Genomic DNA, 12715 nt, shown 5'->3' with positions numbered 1-12715 from the left:
CATCGCTGGCCCCACATGCAGTTCTGACCTCCAGCAGGAACAATCCAGCACCTCCAAGAGTAATTCTTCAGTGTGCTGAAATAAACAATATCTGATGTCACCCTCAGGCCTGGTGGAATGAGAGAACCCCAACTTCTCAGAGAACAAAAAAAGTAAATTAGAGAACTTTTGTCAAATGTATGGGCAAATTTTAAAATATGTATGAGAGGCTGAAATCACAAAAGGAGCAAAGCTTGATTCATTACCTGCAAGGATTGTTCGCCTGAGCCTCATCTATGTAGTAGATCATGGATCCCATGTTGGGAATCCAAGCTCGAGGAAGCAGTATTGAGAACCCCTTTCAGAATTAAGTGAAAGAAAGAAGTTGCTCACTTTCTCTAAGAGCTAAGAGCTGATCCTTAAGGCATCTTTAAGAACTGGTGTGAATAATGCTGGAATTTCTAATCTTGCAGTCTTCCTTGAAGATTAATATCCATTTCCATGTCTGGTTATTATGCAAATAGGAGTTTCAGCTTGTGAGTCATGAATTCCCACTGATTTCTTGCTGGGAGGTGAATCCTGGTTTTACATAGAAATTAATGGAGACCTGGAATTTCCCTTACATTAGCCCTCCCTCTCCTCTTTCATAATCCCTGAACATTCCCTCCTCACTGCAAAGAGCCTCCTTATTTCTGCTGCTAGGGTTCTCCCCGGGGGCTTTCTTGGATGTCATGAGGAACCTCCAGGCTGTCTGGCCTCCAGTCCTCTCCTGGAGCCAACTACGGCTGGCCTCCAGGGTCTGATGTCCTCAAAATATGCCTGTCTGCATCTGTTCAAGTTTCAAGTCTAGAAATCCCAGTTATGGGGCTACTCCCAGTGCACTGACCATAAGAGAGAGAGCAAGGCTTTTGTCTGGGCCTAAATCAATCATGCCTTTTTTGGGCACGGGATGAGAACGGCGTGTGCTGAATTTGTTGTAAAGGAAACTGCTCTGCTATTTGGTACAGTTACATTTTCAACCCAAGTGCCCACGCTCAGCTTTCCTTTTAAATTCTGTCTACATTCAGCCCATCTCCTGCAGCTAATGGAATTTCTTGGGTGCTGGGCCTCATCTTCTACTTGGGATATCAATAAGTGTCTCCTATAATTTTTACTGAATCCACCATTGAAAAGAAAAGGAGCTGAGGTCTGCCAGGTGAGGAGAAACTCAGGTGTGCTCTGCATCCTCTGCCTTGCTTCCCTTCCTTCCCCCCTTGCTCTCGCTGTCTTGTTATTGTCATAGACCACGAGCACGTTAGAGCAAGCATTAGGTCCAGGCTCTGGTCCACCCAGTGCCCCTTTCACAAGAGGAGCTCGCAGGACTAAGGATCCTGAAATCCGGCCCTCGTTCTCCATAATATCATCACGACTTTGTCCGATGCCTCACAGGATCCCAGATTCCTTCGTTATTCCTTTGATCTCCCATATGCTTGCCTTCCCTGAACCTTGGTTTATGCAAAATCTGCTGCATCACACAATCCTGACTTCAAATCCCCTTACCTGTGGAGATAATCCTTCCTGCTTGAAAGAAATAACTAGGACTATAAATGTCATATAGCAGGGATGAACACTCTCCTACATATTCCGCGTGTCTGTAATGCTGTTCCCATCTATTGTTTCTGCTTAATAATGTCCCTTGAGGGCCCACCTTGAATGTCCTATTCTGCTTGAAGAGCTCCCTCATCAACTCAGCCAGAACTCTCTCTCCTTTGCTCTCTTAAGGGGCTGGGCCACTTCCGTGACACTTCTCTGTGTCTTGCTGCTCTGTGTCTTGCTCACTCCTGGAGGGCAAATACCATTTAATTTGCATGACATTTGCATCCCCAGAGCGATTTCCACATCCCTGATGCTAAATATTTATCTAGTGTCTGAGTGAATCCTCTCTTGCACTTATCTTAGCTTTTGTGACTCTGCTATTTTTGTTTGGCAGCTGACACAAACACAGACCATCCTCTAATTACTTAAGTCCCTCCTGTGTATACTCTGACTACACGGCTTTCTCGACACTAAACGTTTATAGTCTGTGCATTCTAAGATGTTATGTGGTTTAATATCAGCCTCCAGTTTATTTGGCCTGTCTTAGGTAGAAAGTACACCTGCCAATTTCTTTTCTATCTTTCCTTGTATTGCAATTTGTTGGTGCTTACATCATGATTCAGTTTGGGAGGCCCAGGGTCTTCTGGCCCGAGCCTGATGCCGAAGGTGGGGAACACCTAAGGGCAGGTATGCTCACAAACAGATCCTTGTATGTGCAGGATTCCACATCCACCTGTGTGCGCGAGGGCTGGGAATCTAATACCTTTAATAAAATCCTCATGGTTTTTAGATTGTGAAATTTTTAGAGAAAATGTTTTACCATTGATTTAAATTGACTCTCCACTTTTTCCTATAGCAGCAAGGAGTTATTGTTATAAACATATATCTACTAACCTTTCTTTAGAGGAGGTATCAAGGATTGAACTCAGGGGCACTTGACCACTGAGTCACATCCCCAGCCCTAGTTTGTCTTTTTAGAGACAGGGTCTCACTGAGTTGCTTAGTGCCTTGCTTTTGCTGAGGCTGGTTTTGAACTTGCAATCCTCCTGCCTCAGCCTCCGGAGCCACTGGGATTACAGGCATTCACCATTGTGCCTGGCTTCTAACATTCTTTGAATATTAAATAGATAATTCTCTAGGGCCATGGAAAGTCACTTTCTGTCGTTGGCTCTTTGAGGTACAAAATCCGTGGATATTTGTCACCGCTTGCAGCAACAACTTGCACGGGTCTTATGGGTGGTGGAGTGGAAACTGAGCTACTTCTATCTTTCTCTTTAGTGCGCTGCTTTCTTGTTTGTTCATAGAGGATAGAGGAAATGAGGCTTACTTGCTTTGAGAGGAGAGAGAGAGACTTTACTTAAGAGAGACTTTGAGAGAAGGACAGGCTTTGCTTAGAGCTTAGAGGAAGAGAGACTTGCTACACCTGCTAGCTGCCGCCGCTTTTCCCTACTAGCTGCCGCCGCTTTTCCCTCTAGCTTCTGTTGCGCGTCTCCTTCTACTAGCTGCTGCCCTGTGTTTTCTTCTAGCTGCCGTTCCGCTGTCTTTTCTTTCTGCTTGCCACTTCTACCAGCTGCTGTGTTTGCTAGCCGTGGCCGCTTTTCCCTACTAGCTGCTGCTGTGTGTCTTCTTCTCTCTGGCTGCTGCCAAGTGTGTCCCGCTGTCTCGCTCTGCCTACGCTTATATCACCTCCAGGAGGCGGAGAGCAGGGCCACGCCTCTTACGCAAAGATTAGGCCAGACGCTGGAGCAGGCACAATTAGGAGTGCTCAAGAACACATGCGCATACACTGTGTGCGTGGATGATAAATCACCTGAGTGTGCTTATGTCAATTAACCTCCCTGCTGCCGATGTGGTCAACATGGCACAGCCCCCAACAACTTTCAAGGAAGATTCTCATCATAAGGAGATTTAGCATCCTTAGGCTATACAGATGACTTTGTAACAAAGTACTCTGATGAAAATCATCTGTTTGATGTTGCTTAAACTTGATCTCAAAATGTAAGAGTAAAAACACAAGAGTCAGGAAAAGCCCCGGTGCTACAACTTGACCTGAGCAAGCATCAAGAAAGACACCGTCTTGACAGTCCTCCAATAAAAATGAGGCGCAAACTCAGTGGTTCTTGAAGTGGCATCATTAAAAATTAGGTTGGGGTTAACCTGAATTTTAACCTAATGAGAGAAGTGTTTTTACACTGTCCCTGAGAAAGGAAAATCATGGCTGTACTATGAAAAAAAAACAAAAACAAAAAAAACAACTCTGTATTAAGTATCATACATTAATTACCATTCTGAAAGAAATGATTATCATTGTGGCCTAAGTTAGGTGAAAATAAGTCACTTGAAAGTCCTTGATTTATGTGAACTCCTAAGAGAAGTTCACATAAATTGCACATGCTCTTCTTTGAAAACTAGAAAAACAAACCAGTGCTTTGGCTGTTTTTCCAACACTTCGGATGGTGGCATCGTGGTAGGTTGATAGAAGGTATGGAAACTATCCCCAAGACGCTTTTCACCTGCTTTACTAAGAACTCAGCAGTGCACTTTGCTGTCATTGTATTTCAGTTGTCCATTACTCTGGGTCTTGCACAAAGGACAAAAGAATCAAAGTTGCCTCTGTAGCTCTCCGAATTACGTCCTTTGCAAATTGTTTATATTTGGGAATATCAAATGGACAGTGTTCCTTGGGAAAAATGACTGGAGAAACAGTTCAGAAGTTAAATATCCCCTTACCTACTTTGTGCATGTGATTATTTCAAAATAAAATGTTTCCAACTTTAGTGATAGTCATTATCTGTTTTGAGTATAGATAGTCCTTGACTGATAATGGAATTACTTCCTAATAAACCCATTGCAAGTTAAAAAAATCACCAGGTTGCAAAGACACTTCCTGCACCTCATCAATCAAATGCCCCAGCCTTGCAACCCCATGCACATGGAGAATCTGTTCATATCAGTGTTGTGATCCTGGGACTGACTGGGAGCTATAGTCACTGCCATTGTCCAGCATCAGAAGAGAGAGTCACACCATCTATCACTAGCTTAGGGGAATATCCACATTCCAGATAGTTTCTACCGAACACATTTTGCTTTCCCACCATTATAAAGTTGAATCTTGGGCTGGGGAGATAGCTCAGTTGGGGGAGTGCTTGTCTCGCAAGCACAAGGCCCTGGGTTCAATCCCCAGCACTGCAAAAAAAAAAAAAAAAAAAAATCATAAAGTTGAATCTTAAGTCAGATCATCATGCCACATTTAAGCATGAAAACCACTAACATCAATGGCAAGTATATAATATGAATTTTGAAACACCCAATGTACACAATAAGATTAAGGTATGTAAGAGTCCATGAAATTTTTTTTTTTTTTTTTTTTTACTGTTGTTCCTCTTCTTTTTTTTTTTATTTTTTATTTTATTGTAAACAAATGGGATACATGTTGCCTCTCTGTTTGTACATGGCGCAAAGGCATACCATTTGTGTAATCATAAATCCACATACAGTAATGTTGTTTGATTCATTCTGTTATTTTTTCCCCTTCCCCCCACCCCTCCCACCCCTCTTTACCCTCTATACAGTACTTTCTTCCTCCATACTTGCCCCCCTCCCTAACCCTAACTCTAACCCTAACACTAACCCTTCCCTCCCCCCCATTATGTGTCATCCTCCACTTATTAGCGATATCATTCGTCCCTTGTCTTTTTGAGATTGGCTTATCTCACTTAGCATGATATTCTCCAATTTCATCCATTTGCCTGCAAATGCCATAATTTTGTCATTCTTTATGGCTGAGTAATATTCCATTGTGTATATATACCACAGTTTCTTTATCCACTCGTCAATTGAAGGGCATCTAGATTGGTTCCATAGTCTGGCTATTGTGAATTGAGCAGCTATGAACATTGATGTGGCTGTATCTCTGTAGTATGCTGATTTTAGATCCTTTGGGTATAGGCCAAGGAGTGGGATAGCTGGGTCAAATGGTGGTTCCATTCCAAGTTTTCTAAGGAATCTCCACACTGCTTTCCAGAGTGGCTGCACTAATTTGCAGCCCCACCAGCAATGTATGAGTGTACCTTTCTCCCCACATCCTCGCCAACACCTGTTGCTTGTATTTTTGATAATCGCCATTCTAATTGGGGTGAGATGGAATCTTAGGGTGGTTTTGATTTGCATTTCTCTTATTACTAGAGATGTTGAACATTTTTTCATATGTTTATTGATTGCTTGTACATCTTCTTCTGTGAAGTGTCTGTTCATTTCCTTAGCCCATTTGTCGATTGGATTATTTGTATTCTTGGTGTAGAGTTTTTTGAGTTCTTTATAGATTCTGGAGATTAGTGCTCTATCTGAAGTATGATTGGCAAAGATATTCTCCCACTCTGTAGGCTCTCTCTTCACATTACTGATAGTTTCCTTTGCTGAGAGAAAGCTTTTTAGTTTGAATCTATCCCAGTTATTGATTCTTGCTTTTATTTCTTGTGCTATGGGAGTCCTGTTGAGGAAGTCTGGTCCTAGGCCGACACGTTGAAGATCGGGACCTACTTTTTCTTCTATAATCTGCAGAGTCTCTGGTCTGATTCCAAGGTCCTTAATCCATTTTGAGTTGAGTTTTGTGCAGGGTGAGAGATATGGGTTTAGTTTCATTCTGTTGCATATGGATTTCCAATTCTCCCAGCACCATTTGTTGAAGAGGCTATCTTTTCTCCATTGCATATTTTTGGCGCCTTTGTCTAGTATTAGAAAGTTGTATTTATTTGGGTTTGTGTCCGTGTCCTCTATTCTGTACCATTGATCTACCTGTCTATTTTGGTACCAGTACCATGCCGTCTTTGTTACTATTGCTTTGTAATAAAGTTGAAGTTCGGGTATTGCGATACCCCCTGCTTCATTTTTCCTGCGAAGGATTGCTTTAGCTATTCTGGGTTTCTTATTCTTCCAGATGAATTTCATGATTGCTTGCTCTATTTCTGTAAGGTACGTCATTGGGATTTTAATTGGGATTGCATTGAATCTGTATAGCACTTTTGGTAGTATGGCCATTTTGACAATATTAATTCGGCCTATCCAAGAACATGGGAGATCTTTCCATCTTCTAAGGTTTTCTTCGATTTCTTTCTTTAGTGTTCTGTAGTTCTCATTGTAGAGGTCTTTTACCTCTTTTGTGAGATTGATTCCCAAGTATTTTATTTTTTTCGATGCTATGGTGAATGGGGTAGTTTTCATAATTTCTCTTTCTGAGGATTCCTCACTTATGTATAAAAATGCATTGGATTTATGAGCATTGATCTTGTAACCTGCTACTGTACTGAATTCACTTATGAGTTCTAAAAGTTTTCTGGTGAAATTTCCTGGTTCCTCTAAGTATATAATCATATCATCCGCAAATAGGGATAGTTTGAGTTCTTCTTTTCCTATTCGTATTCCTTTAATTTCCTTGGTCTGTCTAATTGCTCTGGCTAGAGTCTCAAGAACGATATTGAATAGGAGTGGTGAAAGAGGGCATCCCTGTCTTGTTCCAGTTTTTAGGGGGAATGCTTTCAGTTTTTCACCATTTAGAATGATATTAGCCATGGGCTTAGCATAGATGGCCTTTACAATGTTAAGGAATGTTCCCACTATCCCTATTTTTTCTAGTGTTTTGAGCATGAAGGGGTGTTGTATTTTATCAAATGCTTTTTCTGCATCTATTGAAATAATCATGTGGTTCTTGACTTTAAGTCTATTGATATGGTGAATTACATTTATTGATTTCCAGATGTTGAACCAACCTTGCATCCCTGGGATAAAACCCACTTGATCGTGGTGCACTATCTTTTTAATATATTTTTGTATGCGATTTGCTAAAATTTTATTGAGAATTTTTGCGTCAATGTTCATTAATGATATCGGTCTGAAGTTTTCTTTCCTCGATTTATCTCTGTCTGGCTTGGGTATCAGGGTAATATTGGTTTCATAGAATGAGTTTGGGAGGGTACCCTCCTCTTCTATTTCATGGAATACTTTGAGAAGTATTGGAATGAGCTCTTCTTTAAAGATTTTGTAGAACTCGGCTGAGAACCCATCTGGTCCTGGACTTTTCTTTGTTGGTAGGCTTTTGATGACCTCTTCTACTTCATTACTTGAAATTGATCTATTTAAATTTTGTATGTCCTCCTCGTTCAATTTAGGCAATTCATATGTCTCTAGAAACCTGTTGATGTCTTCGAAATTTTCTATTTGGTTAGAATATAGATTTTCAAAATAGCTTCTAATTATGTTTTGTATTTCAATCGTGTCTGTTGTGATATTTCCTTGTTCATTCCGAATTTTGGTGATTTGGGTTTTCTCTCGTCTTCTCTTTGTTAGAGTGGCTAAGGGTTTATCAATTTTGTTTATTTTTTCAAAGAACCAACTATTTATTTTGTCAATTTTTTGTATAGTTTCTTTTGTTTCAATTTCGTTGATTTCAGCTCTGAGTTTAACTATTTCCTGTCTTCTACTACTTTTGGTGCTGGTCTGTTCTTCTTTTTCTAGGGCTTTGAGCTGAAGTGTTAGGTTGTTTATTTGTTGATTTTTACTTCTTTTATTGAATGCGCTCCATGAAATAAATTTTCCTCTAAGTACTGCTTTCATAGTGTCCCAAAGATTTTGATATGATGTTTCTTTGTTCTCATTTACCTCTAGGAATTTTTTAATTTCCTTCCTAATATCTTCTGTTATCCATTCATCATGTAATAGCATATTGTTTAATCTCCAGGTGTTGGAGTAGCTTCTGTTTTTTACTCTTTCATTTATTTCTAACTTCAAACCATTATGATCTGATAGAATACAAGGTAGTGTCTCTATCTTCTTGTATTTGCTAACATTAGCTTTGTGGCATAATATATGGTCTATTTTAGAGAAGGATCCATGTGCTGCTGAGAAGAAAGTGTATTCGCTCTTGGTTGGATGGTATATTCTATAAATGTCCGTTAAGTCTAAATTATTGATTGTGTTATTGAGATCTATGGTTTCTTTGTTCAATTTTTGTTTGGAAGATCTGTCCAGTGGTGAGAGAGGCGTGTTAAAATCACCTAGTATTATTGTGTTATGGTCTATTTGGTTTCTGAAATTGAGAAGGATTTGTTTGACATACATGGATGAGCCACTGTTTGGGGCATAGATGTTTTTGATTGTTATGTCTTGCTGATTTATGGTTCCCTTAAGCAGTATGTAATGTCCTTCTTTATCCCTTTTGACTAGTTTTGACTTGAAGTCCACCTTATCTGAAATGAGGATGGATACCCCAGCTTTTTTGCTGAGTCCATGTGCATGATATGTTTTCCCCCATCCTTTCACCTTTAGTCTATGTGTATCTCTTTCTACAAGGTGAGTCTCTTGCAGGCAACATATTGTTGGATCTTTCTTTTTGATCCAATCTGCCAGTCTATGTCTTTTGATTGATGAGTTCAGGCCATTAATATTCAGGGTTATTATTGAGATATGATTAGTATTCCCGGTCATTTGGTTCATTTTATTTATTTATTTATTTATTTATTTTGAGACGACTTGGTTCTTCCTTTATTTGACAATTCCTTTAGGATGGTTCCTCCCATTGCTGATTTGTTTCTTTGTTTTTCATCTCTTCCTCATGGAATATTTTGCTGAGAATGTTCTGTAATGCTGGCTTTCTTTTTGTAAATTCTTTTAGCTTTTGTTTATCATGGAAGGATTTTATTTCATCATCAAATTTGAAGGTAAGTTTTGCTGGGTATAAGATTCTTGGTTGGCATCCATTTTCTTTCAGGGCTTGAAAAATGTTGTTCCAGGCCCTTCTAGCTTTTAGGGTCTGGATTGACAAATCTGCTGATATCCGTATTGGTTTCCCCCTGAATGTAATTTGATTCCTCTCTCTTGCGGCCTTTAAAATTCTGTCTTTATTTTGTATGTTGGGCATTTTCATTATAATGTGCCTTGGTGTGGGTCTGTTGTAATTTTGTATATTTGGAGTCCTATAAGCCTCTTGTACTTGATCTTCCATTTCATTCTTCAGATTTGGGAAATTTTCTGATAGTATTTCATTGAATAGATTGTTCATTCCTTTCGTCTGTTTCTCTAAGCCTTCCTCAATTCCAAAATTCTCAAATTTGGCCTCTTCATGATATCCCATAGTTCTTGGAGATTCTGTTCATGATTTCTTACCATCTTCTCTGTTTGTTCAACTTTGTTTGCAAGGTTAAATATTTTATCTTCAATGTCTGATGTTCTGTCTTCCAGGTGTTCTATTCTATTGGTTATGCTTTCTATGGAGTTCTTAATTTGGTTTATTGTTTCCTTCATTTCAAGGATTTCTGTTTGGTTTTTTTTTCAATATCTCTAACTCTTTATTGAAGTGATCTTTTGCTTCCTGTATTTGCTCTTTTAACTGTCGATTGGTGCGATCATTCAGTGCCTGCATTTGCTCTTGCATCTCGTCATTTGCTTCCCTGAGCATTTTAATTATGTACATTCTGAACTCCCTTTCTGTCATTTCTTCTGCCATGCTGTCGTTGGGTTTCATTGATGTAACATCTAGATTTGTTTGCAGCATTTTCTTTCCTTGTTTTCTCATATTGTTCAGGTATCAGTTGACCGCTGTGATATTGCAGATTTCCTCTATTGTCTTATAATATCCCTGAATTTTTTCTATTATATCCCCTCTTAGTCTTCAGTAGCCTGAAATCTTGGAGGAAGTTGATAATGCAGTGCTCCACAAGGGAGCTGACTCCCTAGGGGTGGTGGCCTTCTGGTGGGGTATATTCCCTGCTAGTGGGCAGAGGTACCTTCACTTGCTGATGAATGGTCATCCAGAAGGGAAGTAGGTTGTGGGCTGATGCAATACCAGTTTGGGCCTGTGTCTCTGATTTTACGGTCCTTTTGGGAGAACCTCACCCAACAGGGAGGAGTCACCCGGTGGGGAGGTCTCGCTGGTCGGTTTTCCTCCCAGAGGTTCCGTTCAATTCACAACTACTGCCTGGGCTGGGCAGCCTTCTTCTGCAATGTTCCCAGGGACCCGGACCTACCTCCTGGGCCTGGAAGCCTCACCCTTCGCAAACGAATCTCCTTCGGCTGCCTCTCCTCAGAGAAGCTGCCTGCAGTCCTGGAGCCTTCGCTCCGCCCCTCAGTTTGTCTGTGGGGCCCTTCCACCATGAAGCCGTCTAGGACCCTGCTCTGCACTTTTCGCCTGGCTATGCGGCCCCTCCTCTGAGCAGCCACCTGGAGCCCCTTACAATCGCTCCGAGTCCCAGTGACCCGCCACACGCCTTTTCCTCCGGCAGCCACCTGTTGTTCCGTGCGGTCGCTCTAAGACCAAGTGACCCACCACGCACCACTTTCTCCACCAGGCAGTCACCCAGAGATCTGGTGCGTCACGAGTCCCAAGAACTCACTGTGCACCTTCTTGTCCCGACTGCCTCCCGTAGCCCTGGTGCAGTCACTTCGAGCCCAAGCACCCCGCCGCGCTCCTCCTCCTTCTCCAGACAACCCCCCTATGTTCAGGAGCGGATGCTCTGGGACCAAACCACTCACCACGCTGTTCCACCGGATAGCCGCCCGGAGCCCTGGCGCAGCTGCTCCAATTCCAAGCGACGTGCCGAGCCCGTATTTCTCCTTCTCCTCTGGGCAGCCCCCTGTGTTCAGGGGTGGTCACGTTCAGTCCAAACAGCTCACCAAGCACCTTCTCCTTTGGGCAGCCTCCCAGAGCGCGGGTGGGTTGCGCCGAGTCCAAGCGCTGTGGTGAACAGCCACCTCTCCAATGCTCCCAGCTGTGTGCGATCACTGCTCCGGCGGGGGGAGGGGCGCCTCGCCGGCAGTTCTACTTTGCAAAGATCCCTGCTTTCGGGGCTACCGCCCTGTCCGGGGGCTACCGCCCTGTCCGGGACGCCTGCCCAGTGGGAAACACTCACCCGGCTGCTTTGAGTTGGTCCCAAGTCTCTCAATATCTCCTTTTCTTGAGTCCTGAGTCCACGCTGCTCCTCCGGATAGCCGCCCGGAGCCCTGGCGCAGCTGATCCAATTCCAAGCGACGTGCCGAGCCCGTATTTCTCCTTCTCCTCTGGGCAGCCCCCTCTTCAATGCTCCCAGCTGTCTGCGATCACTGCTCCGGCGGGGGGAGGGGTGCCTTGCGGGCCGTTCTACTTTGCAAAGATCCCTGCTTTTGGGGCTACCGCCCCGTCCAGGACTCCTGCCCCGTCCGGGACGCCTGCCCAGTGGGAGACTCTCGCCTGGCTGCTTTGAGTTGGTCCCAAGGCTCTCTATATCTCCTCTTCTTGAGTCCTGAGTCCTGGAGCAACACGAAACGCAGCCACCCTCTAGTCCGCCATCTTGAATCCCCCTCGAGTCCATGAAATTTTCAAGGGAATATGCAGTGTATAAGAATGTCTCATCCATGGCTGAATGTAATTCCACATGGTATCAAAGTTTTATACAAACTAAAGAGCTTCAAAGCCAAAATGCTGAGCATTACTTGTGAAGGGAGAGAACTCATGATATATAATTATGAAGTTAGATACGTTTATTATTCTGCTTCAAAAATTCAGGCAGTAAAAGTATAATACAAGGTCAGGACAGGAAGCTAAAACTTAGTAATTTTGAGAAACTGGACAGATAATGGGCCTCAGTGCCAACAGTTATATTGTTAGGGTAATGTACCTCCTCTGGCTGAAGTTCCAGAATTTGTTTCAAATCTCTCAGAATGTTATATATATATATATATATATATGTATATATATATATTTTTTTGAGGATTTTGTTACCTAATCTATGGAAATGTGTCCCTGTGAGTTGCAGTGTGCATTTAAAAAAAAGTTTCACTGGTCTGTTGGCCTGCTGGGCCTGCAGTGCATCCTAGAGATACTAATTCGGATAAGGACAAGCAGGAGGGGACGCCAGCTACCTCTCCCAAAGTCCCAGCCATCAGCTACCAGTGTGATTCCAACTCCTTAGTCCACTCTTCACATGCTGATGTCTCATTATCTTCACGTCCCTGGTCTCCATGACACAGGCCTTTAAAAATGTGCACACATTACTGTAAATATTCCAACAGTAAACATTTTTAAAAAATAAACCTGGTTCCTGTGACCCCTGGTAATAATGCACATCACAGAGGTGTAAATTTTGCCCACCCATCTGTGAATGAGTGGCAGTTAAGCCTCTAGTGCTGGGAAGTA

Source organism: Sciurus vulgaris (genome assembly GCF_902686455.1).
Source record: "Sciurus vulgaris genome assembly, chromosome: 7".
In the NCBI taxonomy this organism is placed as follows: Eukaryota; Metazoa; Chordata; class Mammalia; order Rodentia; family Sciuridae; genus Sciurus; species Sciurus vulgaris.
This window is presented reverse-complemented; position numbering follows the sequence as displayed.